Below are 16,348 nucleotides of genomic sequence, written 5' to 3'. Positions count from 1 at the left end.
CAACAATACAGGTGTGGGATATCTCAGCAAGGTATTTACTCTCAGGTGGACCTATTTTCCTCAAAGGGGCCTTTACAGTCAGTAATTAGATTCACCTCACAAATGATTGGAAAAATAATATAAATGTAAATCAGACATTCACAATTATGACCTTGTTGTGAATATTATTTTATATTGTAAATAACTGCTGTAATTAGAAGCAATGTGAATTTATTTAGGCTGAAATAATTATTGCAGTATGTCTTCCCTCTTGTTGGATGTCTAAGGGAGAATTTGGTGTTCGAAGTCACAAACAGTGAACCCACCTGAGTTTACTTGGCAATAGGTTTGTGAGGCCTCTACATACTAGTGTTTTAATTTAAAGCTCTGAAGCAGCTTCCTCCAGGAACAAATATGAAGTAGAAATATTTATAGGTAAAACAATTCAAAGTGTACAAGCCTGGCTTTCCTTTCCTTGTCTGAGATAATGGGGGAGAAAAAATGTCCTCATAAAATGAAATGGGTTCACTGACAACTTTCCCTGAGAAATATTTTGTATGATAGCAATATGCAATACATTTCAAGTGGTGAAGTAAAAACATCAACAGCAACAAAACCCCTCAGGTACTCAGCAATTTTTGAGGTTATTTGTGTTACCTTGCTTAAAATTAATAAAATATCAAAATTTCGTATTCTTACTATTTCTCTGTATTAGTTGTTTATTTAAAGTTTCAATGAGAAAAATTAGAGTAAAAAGAACTCAGCCACTCAGCTGTACAAAGGGAACTCCTGTAGGCCTCGTTATGTCTGCAGTATTACACTGCCTGCACTTAACACTATCAAAGACACACATGAATGCTAGTCTGCTTTTGTTATACTCGTAAAGAGCAATCTGGGCTCATAAAAAGTATAGCTGGCAACTTTGTAAAAACATAACAGTTTGTTTGTAGTGGTGTCTTCCAAAAAATAGCTAGCAGCTATTTATGTTTCAACTGCCTTATTTGTCACTGTGCAGTGAGTATTCTCACTGTATTCTAGTTCATAAAGAGGGGAACTCTCCTACCTACTGCTCAAAATCAAATGAAAAAAAACCCTCATGTTCTATGTATTCTAAACTTTAAGGACAAGAACTGTCTGAATAATACTGAAGTCACCTTTAGATGGATGCGTTCAAATTCCACTTAGACATTTTTGTACATTTTATTGTTCATTTTCTGAATAATTCTATATAAACATGCTGTTCTTACAAATATTGAGGGAATTAATATTCTCATTAAAAATATTATTCTTGCATGTGGACAACTGCATTCTTTGTTCATTTTTGTATTCATCATTCGTTTGCTTATTTTGCCATGTTAAGAGTTTCAGTTATGCCAGCACAAAAAAAGATTATGTGTCACCTAGGTGAGCAGTCCTGCACTGAAATGAAAAATAGCAATAGGGAATAACCACAGAAGTCTAAGAACACTCATGGACCGCATTTTATTTCATTTTCCCATGGGAGCTGTTAACAGCTAAATAATACATTTGTACTGGTTCCCAAATAATCTGTTATCATAAAAATGGCTTACTTTGTCAAATAACTTATTCACAAAATGTCTTGACAGTTTCTTGCTTTATTATACCTTCAATTGTGAAAAAGCTCTGAAAGCTGTCAGTTTTTTTTTTTTTTTTTACTATGTAAAAGCCTATGTATTTCAAATAGTTTGCACTGGGAGAAAAAAAAAAAAAAAAGGAAAGAAAAAAAAATGCAAACCCAAACGTTCATCTACTCGTTTTAATTTCTGTGACCTGGAATGAATTCTGACAAAATTATTTACAGCCAGATTCTGTTAAGATTAAAGATGGGTCATCAGCTTCTATCATCATTTGCAAAAATATTCTTTTTCTCGCATGGAATTCTTATTCCCCATCACCATTAAGAAACTAAATACGAAACTAGATGATGCAAATTACAGAAGTAAATTTTATCCTTCCATTTCCCATATAAATGTAATGCCCTGATTTAGGCATTAGTACAGCATGAAGAAAAAAAAAAAAAGTTCCCTTTTGACAGTTTCTTGTACTTTGCCATACTGGGAAACTACTCCTGGTTACATCAAAAAAATTTTGAATTCCAAAGGAGTGAACTCAGTTAACAGAATTTCTGTCACAGATGGTGGTATGCATTAGGTATGGTTTTCGAAGAGATGAATAATCTTGCCTGATTATCTTTTATCCAGAGGTTGAAAAGGCCTGAGGAATTTTTTAGCACACACACCAATTTTTAGCATACACATGGCCATTTCAAGTGTTAGCTTTATTCAACAATTCTCCACTAAAGTGCTACCTTCAAAACTCTCAAGTGGCCAATCACCATTAGCTTTAGCACCCCAATGGATTTATGGAGCAGTTATTTTTAAAGCTAAAACAAAATATTCAAAGCTTGCACCTGTTCAGAAAGGTTACTTTCTAATCCTGAAATGTAAGTGGTGTATAACAGGACTGGTTGCTGACATTATTTAGGTCTTGTCTACGCTAAAGAGCCTCTGGCATTATAAATATGAACCCCTAGCAGAGACATAGCATTTGCTGTCTGAAGGAGTTTCTCTGCTGGTTTAGTTGTATTACTTCACTATAATATGCAAAAAGAATTAACCAAAATTTTTTTTGACAAATCAACCTACAGGCCAGGAGACTTGCTAGTAATTTCTGCCCTTCAATTCAGCTGCCTTCACAGTTTGCTCTTCCAGGCAATATTTCCTCAGCTTCACTAGAGTACACTGGGAGTCCAAAAATAAAAACTTTGCAAAGTCAAGGTATATATTAGAATCATAGAATCACGGAATCATTTGTGTTGGAAAAGACCTTTATGATCATCTATTTCAAACCTGAAACTGCGAAGTCCACCACTAAACCGTGTCTTGTGGAGCCTTTTGAGTTTGTTCTGAAAATGATACAGGACTTAATGTCTTTAAGTAGGCCATTCAGTTCAAATGTTTACACCCATTTAATGAGCTATTGGCATACAAGGAAGCACAGGGTCAGTCAGAAAGGCGAGTTTCAGTCGCCTAATGGCGAGCTGGCCCAACCAGCAGTGGAGCGGCAGATCTCAGCACACAGGGGGGTTTCCTGAGGTAGGGAAACACCAGGGCAGCGGAGAGATTCACCAGGAGTACTGCATCCAGCTCTGCAGCCTTCAGCACAGGAAAGACATGGACCTGTTGGAGCAGGTCCAGAGGGCCACAAAGAAGATCAGAGGGCTAGAACACCTCTCCTATGAAGAAAGGGTGAGAGAGTTGGGGTTGTTTAGCCTGGAGAAGAGAAGGCTCTGGGAGACCTTATTGCCACCTTTCAGTACTTAAAGGAGACTTATAGGAAAGACGAGGCCAGACTTTTTAGCAGGGCCTGTTGTGACAGGACAAGGGGTAATGGCTTTAAACTAAAAGAGGGTAGTTTTAGACTAGATATATTTCTTTTTTTTTTTTTTTTTTACAATGAGAGCGGTGAAACACTGGAACAGGTTGCTCTGAGAGGTATTAGATTCCCCATCCCTGGAAACATTCAAGGCCTCGTTGGACTGGGCTTTGAGCAACCCGTTCTACTTGAAGATGTCCCTGCTCATTGCAGGGAGGTTGTACTAGATGACCTTTAAAGGTCCCTTCCAACCCAAACTATTGTATGATTCTATAATATTTCTTCTTTTTCATTTTTGGAGGCAGCAAGGCAGAGATATTTTTAACAGAAGGACAGTCTATGTTGATTAAGGAGGGACTAAGACGATTAATACTATGGATTTCCTGCATAATTATTTTGCAGTAGTTTATACACATAGCAACTGTACAGATAATTAATTAAAACCAGATTCTACTGTGATTTTATGTAGTCTGTAATGTATGCGAGTTCATGTTCAGTGCTTTAGGTGTCACAGAATTTAAGGTAGCCATGCTTAGAATCCTTAAAGGATCAAGTCAATGGCAGGAAAAACAGAAACTTGAACTCTGGCTAATAATCTTCCTACTGACAGTTTTAGTTCATTCATTGCCTTGAACTCTGACATCTATTCAGCTGTCAGAAAATCTGTGCAGAAATTTTTGCCTTCTTTCCAGGAACTTGTTACTAATGATTCAGTGTCCCCACACTATAAATACACTATAGATATCTCTATAACTATAAAACTCAGCATCAACATTTGTCCCTAAGTTACTGTAAAATTCCAAGAATAACTTTACAAAGAGATAGAAGAAGGAATATCATCAAATGAATTTTTGAATAATGGCTGAGAAAGATCTGTCTGAATAAATTTCTTCCTTTCTATGATGGTGTTAAAAGAGAAGGAGAAGTTGAAGAGTAAGTTTCGCTCGACAAGCAAACCAGTTTATAATCTCTGAGTAGATGGCAACAGTTGATATTACAAAATAAAAAATATCATCCTGTTTAAGAAACATTACTTTCCTTTGGGCTTGATTTTTTATTCTTCAAACTGAGGGATGATCCCAAGCCTATTTTAACAAATTACCAGACTTTCCATTTTCTTCAATGTGTTTTGAATCATGTCTTCAGTGAAAAAGTTCACTGTCCAAAGAAATCCACATCTAAAATTTATAATTTAGTAGATTCAATACATTATATGGTATTGAGATGGGGTGTTTCAATGTATTTCTTGGAGTTACAATATACATTAAGTGACTCTATATTGGACTTTGATATGAAGATCTCAAGTAATGTTGGATTCAGGTTATTAACTTGGAAAAAAAAAACATACACAAAAGGAATGTTTTACTGTTAAATGTTTCAATTTGTCATTCCTAAAATAGGTTAAAAGTCATGTCTGTTTCATTCCTCCTGACATGGTTACAAATGCGTGAACAATCTAAAGGTTGCTTGGAAAAAAAGATTTTCTGCCAGAGTGCAGCACAGGATTTAAGATTTTGGTGTTGCTGTTTTCTGATCTGATTTATAGCTATAGAAATACAGAAATAATGTTAGGTGGTAAAAGGTATTTTTATGATGTTTAGGGAGTGCAATAGAAAAAGAAATCATGCACCCATTTTTTAAATTTAAATTTAAAAATAGAATGCAGTCACCCAGAAAGCCCTCAAATCACAATTTTTATTAGTATTTTCTTACATTTTACTTCACTCATATTTTCTACATAATGCATTTAAAAACAAATGAAAAATCGACAAGCCCCACTACCCCAATATGGCTGCAACTGTCATATCAAAAATATACGGGGTATTTTTCTGGCCTATGTATACTTCCATATGAGACAAAGTATGCACTAGTGATTCCACTGATTACAACTGGAGCACAGCGGAGTAACTCCATTGCGCCATAGGTGTCCACATGCAGTCAGGTCAGCCTTAGTGAAAGTTTCTGACAAAGTTGTTACATAAAACGAGGGAAGAACCATTGAGAAACACTTTGTGATTCTGAAGGCATGTGCACCCTACCCTAAATACAAAGAAAAAGAGTACTGTGCCTTGAATGAATTCAGGATGTGAGGGCACTCTGAACAGAAACACACCACTTGCTGAGATAAAATCTAGAATTTTTTTCTTAAGTGGGACTAGTATAGTAGGTGGACAATGATTTCTATTCTAAGGCTCCCTTTCAATGGCACACAACTCTTCACACTCACATCAGTTTGGGCTGTAGGACACCTGGTTCAATTTAAACCAGCCTGTAGACCCAGGGGATCCAGACACTGACTTCTGACCAGTCACTGTATCCAAGTCCTGGCTGGAAGCCCAATTTCCATGCATAGCAATTTCTCCTTGGGTTCAGCTTTCTTCACAGTGCTGTGACATCCGTGTGTGTTTTCCCATTGAGGAACTGTTGTCTTCACTACTTACTGTTCTCTAACTTAGCTGACCTTGTTAGTCATACTCCCCCAGGCCAACCTGTTTAACTTTCCTCATATCTAAAGCCACTTAGCTGTTGTTATCTGGGCTACTATCACTTTCTAATTTCCCAATCCAAATGTGCTATATGGATGTAATATTTTCAACAGTTCTGTGCTGCTTTTTTCTTTCTTACACATACCTAAATTGTTAAAAGAGGTCAGATGTAGTCCAGAGCTTTTGGTAAGCTTTCCCCACAACAATTATCTGTCTTTCTTCATTTTCCCAGTACCTACTGGAATTGCCTACTGAGTTAAAGCTGTGCAGATGCAGTCAAAGTTTCACTTATCTGAGCAGTACTTTTGGGTAGGCTTCAACCTGTGACAAACAGAGTAAAGGGAAATTATGCAATATTGGTGGAAGTGTGAAACTTTTATTCCTTCAGGAATGGATTGTTTCAGCTTGGGTCCCCTGCAAGCCACATTTCCTGCCAGAAAACCTGATCCAGTGTGGGCTTCTCTCCACAGGCCGCAGGTCCTGCCAGGAGCTTGCTCCAATAAGGGCTCTGATTGGGCTGCATCTTCCTTCAAGGGACATCTGCCTGCTGCGGTGTGGTGTCCTCCATAGCTGCAATGTGGATATCTGCTCCATTGGGGTCCCCCATGGGCTGCATTGGGTGCAACCTGCATCACGATGTTCTTCACCACAGGCTATAGGGGAATCTATGCTCCAGTGCCTGGAGCACCTCCTTTCCCTCCTTTTTCACTGACTTTGGTGGCTGGGCTGTTTCTCTGACATTTTCTCACTCTTCTCTCTCAGCTGCTGCTCAGCAATTTTTTACCTTTCCTTAAATATGTTATCACAGAGAAAACAACACCATCACTGTTTGATTTAGCTTTGACCAGAGGCATGTCCATCTAGAATGCAGCTGGAACTGTCTCTGTCTGACACAGTGACAGCTCCTCATAGAAGCCATCTCTGCAGCCTCCCTCCCCAGTATCAAAACCCTGCCACGTAAACACCATACAGGCATTTCCTATGCAGTCTTACAAAGAAAAAATATGTATGCAGTCTAATGGTTTATGGTTTCTCATAGAATATGGTTTCTCACTGATATTAAGAACCACAGAAATGTTATTAAGTAACTGTGTTAAGTCACAGACCATAACTACTTCCTGGGAAAAATCTGACCACTCATAAAGATACACAAACATATTGAAAGTCTCTGAAAACAACATGATGTGTGATTTTGGTTGTTCGTTTGTTTGTTTGGTTTTTGTTTGTTTGTTTCTTTTTTTTTAACTGACAAAGCTCAACTGCATCTAAACCTTCAGTACCTAAACCAGTGGATGAACAGTGACTAGAAGCAAAGCAAAACAAACACAGAAATAATCTTTAGAGTGCAACGTGAGCTTTTGGTTGAAACAAGGTGTCTGGATCTAAAGTCATGAAATGATGCAACTCCTGTTTATCTGTTGTTTACCCCAGAGTTGCATGAACTTTGTATGTCTATGTAAAGCTCATATTTCCCAGGTCCTATAACTGCACCGAAGTCAGCATCCAACATTACACAGAATTAAATACATCACGTCTCAGAACAGGATTCAGTTGACTAAACATGAGCATCTAGTACATGCTGAGATGCCCTCAGGTATGCTATCTGGACTCTGGCTATTCTGCAGAAGGACATGGTTTTCTCATTGGTCCAGTCTCCCTTTAGTGAAGCTCATGTGGATGTCCTGAAGGCCTCAAGGCATCTCAGATAGCATTGCACTCCTTTGTCTGGGCAAACGAATAAAATCCCAGAAGGCTGGCAATTAAAAGTTAGGTTTTCAGCTGCCTAAATATTTCATTAAATATACACTAGTGTGTGTAAATATATTAAAATGACAGAAGATAAAACATAGGTGTAAACCAGCTGTTTTAAAAATCATTATGTTTTATAAAACAGAAAAGATATTACGATCATTCAAGTGGTTTTAATTCTTCAGTAATACTATATTTTGAAAAATATATAACTCCTGTGGTAATTTTTATGGTTTCTGTTATGTTCTTTTCCAGAGCATCACAAAATTCAGAGAAAAAAAAAAAAAAAGATATTTTACAAGTCATCTGTCATGCAGTCTTATCACTCCAGATAAAACTGCTTTTTCATTGAGGTGTTTTTTTATGGTTTCATTTTTTACACGGACTCCCATATACCTACTATTCATTGTCTCTGGTTCATAGGATTTACACAGTCCACTGCTCTGTAAAGATTGTGTTGCTGAAGGTAAAGTAAGCATCCAACAAAGATGTAAGTTTCAAATGCAAGTCAAAAATCCTTTAAAAAAGTAAACCAGCTCTACCTAGCTCCAGTGAGGCCACATCTAGAGTCCGTTTCTAGTTCTGGGCTGCCTGGAGACACGTGCACATCCGGTGAATCCAGCAAAGGTTTACGAAGATGCTCCTGTGAGCATTTGTCCTATGAGGAGAGACTCAGGGAGCTGTGACTGTTCAGCCTGGAGAAGAGAAGGCTCTGGGAAGGATCTCATCTATTGACAGACGGCAAAGACAACAGAAACAGGGTCTTTTCAGTGGAGACTATAGGCGTTGGGCACAAACTGAAACACAGGAGGTGCTGTCTGAACATCAGGAAACACTTTTTTACTGTGAGAATGACAAAGCACTGGCACAGGTTGCCCAGAGAGATTGTGGAGTCTCCATCCTTGGAAATATTCAAAACCTGAATGGGCACAACATAGAGTAACTTGCTCTACTTCACCCTGTTCTAAGTAGAGGACTTGGCTGAGATGATCTCCAGATGATGCCTTCTCGCCTCAGCTATTCTGTAATTCTGTGAGAAAATCATACAGTTGCACAACAAGGAATGAAATGAAAATGGCTAAGTAATCCTAGTAGCCTAAACTCTGCCCTCTCCTGCCTTTGACTGTATTCACACCCATACACATATAAAATAATGACTGTGTAGAACAATATTCACACTTTCATCTTTCTTATAATATGGTTTTGAACATAAAATTTAAAATATATAACTTTTAAAGATGATTAGACATTGACTAGTGATGTTTACAAGCCAATGCACCTATAGACTCAATTTTTCCAAATGTTCTGTTTCAGTCATTGCCTGGCTTTTCTTTTTGTATTTTATTTGGTTGGTTTGGTTTGGTTTTTTGTTTGTTTGTTTTAAATCATATTTACCCATATTAAAGAAATAACTAAACAGAAGACTGTGTATATGGAATCATAGAATCATTTAGGTTGGAAAAAACCTTTAAGATCATCAAGTCCAACCGCAAACCCAAAACTGCCAAGTCCACCACTAAACCATGTCCCTAAACACTACATCTACACATCTTTTAAATACCTCCAGGGATGGTGACTCAACCACTTCCCTGGGAAGCCTGTTCCAATGCTTAATAACCCTTTCAGTGGAGAAATTTTTCCTAATATCCAATCTAAACCTCCCTTGGCGCAACTTGAGGCCATTTCCCCTTGTCCTATAGCTTGTTATTTGGGAGAAAAGACCAACTTCCACCTGACTACAACCTCCTTTCAGGTAGCTGTAGGGAGCAATAAGGTCTCCCCTGAGTCTCCTTTTCTTGAGACTAAACAACCCCAGTTCCCTCAGCCACTCCTTATAATATATATAAAAATATATTATATATATATACATACACGCACATATGTATAAATACTTGAAAACCTGAATGATTAAAAAGTAGTGAAAATTATTGGAAAGTGCACATCAGGTAAACTAGCAGATATTGTAACCTCAAAAGACAACTAGGTAGAATATAGTTTGAGGACAAACCAAAATATTTAACTAAAACCTATTTTTTATCAAACATAACATCAGTGAAGAAAAAGTTACAAAATGTTATCTAGAGTGAATTGTTTCCTCAGCTTCAATTGTGACTGCTCTATGATGGTATAAAATACAAAGAAACATCATTTGGGAGCTTATTAAGAAAGTTCACAAGTTAGTGCTAGTGTCAGAAGATGCCTATAAAATCTTAACGATTTTTCTAATGGCAGCTGTATATCACTCCTGACAGACTTTTAAGTGGATTTGTAGATCTACACGACCAGAAGAAAACTACTTCATCTAGTAGTGCAATATATTTTTAATTTAGTCTGAAAAAGTGTCTCCAAAGGTGATTTAGACAGATTGTAAAACAAATTTTGTCTACAGTCATTATAATGAAATGAAAATGATAATAGAGTTTTAAACTGACAACATATTGAAATTAATGCAATAATGTGATGACAGTCATTAAGATAACAAGTAGATTTATAGGACAGTTTACACAAGGAATGAAGTTTTCTAGAGTAAGCATTAAAGTGAAAACTGAAAAAAGCACGTGGTTAAAAAAATCTGCACAGCAGTAACACTTCTAGTCTTCAAAGGGATTTAAGATGAGGTAAAAAAAGGTAGTGTATTTTTTCTAACGTTTATGTTAATTGAAACAGAAAAGTAAGTACTAAAACTACTTAAAAAGCACTTGGAAGTCTGATGAATAACTTTGCAGTTGTGTTTGGACAAAGCTTGTACCTTGAAACAGGAATTCAGCAATGATTGCAAAAGTACTGCCACCTTCTTTTTTTTTTCTTTTCTTTATTTTTTTTTTTTAATCAATTACTTAGAGGTAAATTCCAGTTCATTGGGATTTTTCAAATATCTTTGATGTCCCAGTTCACAAAAATCAAGGTGAAGAGAGATAGGCTAAGATTGAGGGTTTTGAAAAGGTTAATTACTTAACATGTTGTAAGAAAACACACAATGAGACAGTGAAAGAAAACACCAATAGGCCTCTATTTTTATTATATGATTGAGGTAAAGCAGAGCAGATGAGACCTGCAATAGAGTCCCTGTCAGATCTGTATTAAAAATCAAACGTCATTCATGTTTGAGTTAAAGTAATTAGACCTTACTGCTGTTCTCAATATTCTGTTCATTTTCCAATGTGCAAGACAGCAGCAGCTGTGAAAAACAGATCTAAAGAACTTCTGAAGCTAAACACAGTTTCTGCCATTATAGAAACTGGGCAAAACGTGATCTGCGATATTATCACATTTCAGGAAGAAAATATTCCTTCAGTTTTCTAGTTTTATATTGAGGAGAAATTTCAGTGGTTGTCAATCATCTGTTTAAGAGAATGAGTCATAATCTCAGCCAATTATTATTGGAAGTATAAATGACTGATTTAATTATATAATGTGAGTAAATAGGATGATTCCTTCCAGCTTGTACTGATAATAGTAATGTTGAAATAATGCCTAGATACCTCAGTATGGGATTAGTCTAGTGTGTTTACTACAATACATATGTGTGAAAGAAAGAGACCATACTCATGATTTAAACATATGAGAAACAGGGGAGATACTCTAAGGGCAAAAGTTATGTGGGACCTGAACATCCAAATGCAATTGGAAACATACTTTGTGGTAGATATTATCCAGTGCAGATTGTTAGTGTCAGCTCAAGTCTTTTCAGCACTGCAGAGACATATGAAATTTACTGCCCTCAAGGGTCACAGGGCTGTGATTGGGCTGCTTCTTTTTGACAGAAAAGACGATGGAAAAGGGGATCAGACTTAAAGACCTGGTACTTGCCCTTCCAGCTGCTCTGCAGTGTGGGCTGGGTATTTCTTCAGAGCCGAGTGGCACATTTTTTTGCAGTTACCATCACATATTTTTTCATTGGTGAAAGTAGCAGTGACCTATAGGCCACGCAGGAGTCAACCACGTACTTCATCAATGGTAGCACTGTGCCTCATAAGACACCCACCAACCCCATGGAACAGGATGACAGATCTAGATAACAGCTATATACTCTTCATGACAGCATGTGAGAGCTGAATATCTGTCCCTTCAAATTTAACCCGGACAAAGCAGGAAGTAATTTACCCATTTGTGGAATAATAGCTGAAGTGACTTTCATTTTTTTGTTCTGTCATGCAGAATTTTATTTGTCTGGTTTTGAAATAGCAGTACCCATTAAATTGAATTCTTAAGCAATTCTCCATTTCTTTATGTGTGCAAATTGCTGATTTTTAAAAATGTAGTACTAAATCATGGATGCAACATACTAGTGCAAAACTAGAAGCAGTAAGAATGTACAATGAAATATTTAAGGCAGAATTTGGTTGCATAATGCCAAAAATCAGTGTTTGTGTTTGACTGCATAATTCCCAAACATAAGTGGGAATAATAAATGGGAATAAAATAATAAATAATAAAGCATCAGAAGTAGGTAGAAGAGACAATAGAGTCTTCTAAATGCTTTGAAATGTTCACAGACACTTTATCTAGAACTTCCAAATACTATGTTGATGAAACACAGTTACTAAAACCCCAATAAAATATAAATAAATAGAAATGTGTGTAAACTTCTATTGAAAAATAGGTCATTACTACTTTGCAACAGGAATTATGCTGAAATGGAGACAAGGGTGGAAAGAAAAAAAAAAAATGAAGCAAATTGATTTTCTGCAATTGAAGAACCACACACACTGGGAAAATGCCAGCAGCTGCTTTGATGCAGGGGATGTTATAGCTCCCTAATTGTCAAAGTGACAAAATCCCAGTGATCCTTATAATCTTTAAAATATACTGCAGATATTTTTGGCAAAGTTCCTAGTTTTGAAGGAGTGGATTATTACGAGTAGTGAAAAATTTTTATGTTGGCTGGTCAGTTAGCAGCTTAAGACCAGAAAATAGAGAGCAGATATTTTGAAACAGTCTTCCTATAAAAAAATAAAAACACCCAAACAAGCCAACTAAAACAAAAACAGACAAAAAAAATCCCTAACAAAATCTCAGTAGGAGTTTATGTGAAAGAAACGCTCTCGTGTTTACCTTCTTTAGCCTGAGAACATGATAAATACTAAGAGAAAGATGTTTCCAAACTAGTTGATGTGAGTTGATTTGAATAATAGTAAAATAAAGTGTATTAGAAAAAACCTCATTCTAATATTCCTCCACAAGGTAAAGGCCCCTGTTTAATGCAGATATTTTTGTATGACAAGTCAATCTGAACTGAGGGTATTTAACTTTACAGTCTTGAAATCTATCCACACAGCCCAACTGCAGATGCAGCCTCTCGGGGCTGCAGCTGCCAAACTGGATGAAAATAGGAAAGTGTTCTTTACTTCTCTACTGTATTCTCCACATCAGAAAATTTACTCTGACAAAAATAGCAGTAGTGATTAGGTATAATAAGATGGATAGATGGATATAATAATTAGAAGTTAATAATATTAACTGTGGTACTTATGGTGAAAAACTATTGAATTACTTATTTACTTGATTTGAAAATGACAGAGGCTAAAAACTATCTGGAATATCTAGAGCAGAATCTTGCTCTTAGAAAGACTGGTGACATTAATACTGCATGAGTGCTATGGGTTGCAAGGCTGTCCTAAGATGAGGAATCAGACACTCCTAAGTGCTTTTGCAACGATCACTGGAAGTCATGTCAGAGAATTATTTTGGCTCTCTGATCTTTCTATAAGTGATGAAAGATCTGGTGTAGCAAGGGCACTGGAGATTAGTGAAAAGGCAGTGAAAGAGCTCCCTAGAGCTAGCATTCCAGCAGCAACTAACTACAGTAAGTGTTTGAGCCTGGAGGTCACTCTCCAACCCACTTCATTCTGCATAGATGCATTTGCAAGTAGCAGTGATATACAGAAGATAGGATCCACAAACAAAATGGAAAATATACTAAAAACAGTGTCAATGGTTTATATATCTTCTGTTTTATTTCTGCTCAATTACCTGTTTTGTAGTCATTATTATCGTTGGTTTGACCTGTTTTATTTCTATTGCTAATATACTGTACAGGACACTGATAATTATTGGTGAAATCATTATTGACTCCTAATGAAAGAGTAATGTCATTCAATCATACAAAGTATCTGGCACCACAGCGAACCAAGAAAATGGTACATATATTTATCTTTTCAAGTGGCGTACATAGAAATCATTTGGTAAGAAAGAATATTCTCTCTATATAAATAAGTAATTACCAAAATTATTTCCCTTCCTTTCCTTTTTTCCCCCTCCACTCCCCTCCACCTCCTCTCCCCTCTACTTCCCTTCCCGTCTCCTTCACATCCTCTTTCCCCTCTTTCTCTTCTGTTTTATGGAGAGTTTATGCTGTTTCTCTAGACAGATGTGTACTCTCTTAACTATTCCATAGCCTGTGGATGAACAATATTTGCCATTTATTTACTCAAGATGAATAGAGTCTTGTAACAGAACAAAACAAAGGTGGAGTTGTCTGTTGTCTATATATGCTGTCTTTTTATGTACATTATTTATATAATGTTTATATACACACACTATATTTATATACATATATACACACGACATACGTATATATAATGTTTATATAGTATATCTACTACATACAGTGTACATGCAGTATGTATATGTATTATACGTACGATACATAATGTGCATATATACAATAGTATAGGAATAATAAAAATATTTTTGTCTGTAATATGTTAAATTGTCTGCTCTTTAAAAGCATTGAATTGATTTTGCATTACTTCAGTGAATTTATTGTAATTCAGTGAGATTCAATGAAGTTTCATGAATTTTACATCAACATGAAATTAGAAAGATCTCTTTATAATGAAAGATTGTAGTAAAACCAGCTTCTGTGTGAATTCATCTCCCCCTTAATTCTTTCAGTTCCACACCTGCTGTTCCTACCTCTGACTTTTTTCCTCTTTCATCACTGTTTGTTTAAAGTAACTTATTTTTTTAAAATTTTTACAGTGCCATATGATAGATTTTTCCATGCTTCATCAGCTTCCTTCAAATTAGTAACTTTTTTCAAATTATTTCTCATCTCAGTAGAAAACCACAAGACTAAGACCCTTAGCATGCCTCTTTAATGGCATCTTTTCACCCCATCTTGCTTTCACTTTTGTCGTGGGTTGACCTCAGCCAGCAACTAAGCACCCAAGCTGCTCACTCATTCCCTTCTCCCAGAGGGATGAGGGAAAGAATTGTCAGAGCAAAAGCAAGAAAAACTCATGGGTTGAGAGAAAGACAGATTAACGAATGAAGGAAAAGAGAGGAGAAAAAACCTCAAGTGATGCAGAGGCAATCACTTACCACATCCCACCAGCGGCCCAATGCCCAGCCAGTCCCTGAGGAATGGGTATTTTAGAAAGACTACTCCCCAGTTTTATTGCTGACCGTGGTGTTACATGGTATGGGGTATCTCTTTGGTCAGCTGGGGTCAGCTGTCCTGGCTGTGTCTGCTCCTAAACTCTTGCCCACTCCCAGCCTTCTCACTGGAGGGGCAGAGTGTGAAACGGAGGCCTTGATGCTGTGCAAGCACTACTCAACAACAGTTAAAACATTGGTGTGTTATCTACACTGCTTTAATCACAAATATAATCACAATATAGGCTGCTATTAAGAAAATTAATCCCATCCTAGCCACACCTAGTATAACATTTTACCGCTACACTTGGTGAAAGGATTGTATCTTACAGTTGCTATAGATTTGTTTGTAACATGCCTCCTTGGTACTTTCCAGTACAAATTCTGCGTTACTATATTTGATCCTACTAAAAGAATGGCCTCCCTCTGTATCTTTTATCTATTTTGTTCCACTACTTTTGATGGTATTCTTTATGCTCCCAGATTTTTCCCCTCGGTTGTATTTCATTATTGTATCCTCCCTTGCTTCTCCTCTGACTCTTGATTCCTCCCGCAAAGATACTGCTTTCCGCTTTGAAAATGACTATAGCATGGCGTTCTGCCTCGCACACCGAAATAATGCCTTTCTCTATTGTATATCCTACTTCTCACATGCCACAGAAACCATTACAATGGCATGCAGTTTGTACTAGATGTCAAGAAGCAAGACTGATAAATTTAGTTTTGTAATTGCATTGAGCAGTTTAAATGTTGCACAAGAACCCTAGCAGGAAGAAGCCAGGACTCCTTTTTCTCAGATGAGTGGCTCTACCAAATATTACTTCATGTGTGTCCATGTGCATCTTTCATCTCATCCTGTGATTTAGGCATTTTTTAATCTGTATTGCTGAGCAGCAAAAAAGTCTGGAAAATATTCCCCATCTTTTATCTGGACTAGACTATACCCTGATGAATTAGGAAATTCTCAGGGAAATTGGGAGCTATTGTTTTTAACTCATGAGGAGGAAACTGAAATTAACTAGTACACCTTTTAGGTGAGAGGTACTATTGTTGCATTATTAAAAATGTGCAATGTATGAAGTTACACAGTTCCTCCCCTCACTTGAGTAATGGCAGCTTAAGAGAGGGCTGTAAGAGTGTTAGTCCTCTGTATAAAAGTGAATTTAGTCTAAGCCATCTAACTCAAATCTGTTCTTAAATTCAGAACAGATACTATATGGTATAGTTACGTTATTTTCAAGACTTTTCAGTACTTAGCAGTAGAGCTATCAGAAATGCACTATCTGGGAACATTATCATGCTCTAATCTTGAATGAACAAAGCTTCAACCAATTAATGTATTATTCCATTGAAGTGAG

Source organism: Chroicocephalus ridibundus, chromosome 1, assembly GCF_963924245.1.
Source record: "Chroicocephalus ridibundus chromosome 1, bChrRid1.1, whole genome shotgun sequence".
Classification (NCBI taxonomy): domain Eukaryota; kingdom Metazoa; phylum Chordata; class Aves; order Charadriiformes; family Laridae; genus Chroicocephalus; species Chroicocephalus ridibundus.
The sequence above is the reverse complement of the archived record's forward strand: the minus strand, read 5'-3'. Positions refer to the sequence as shown.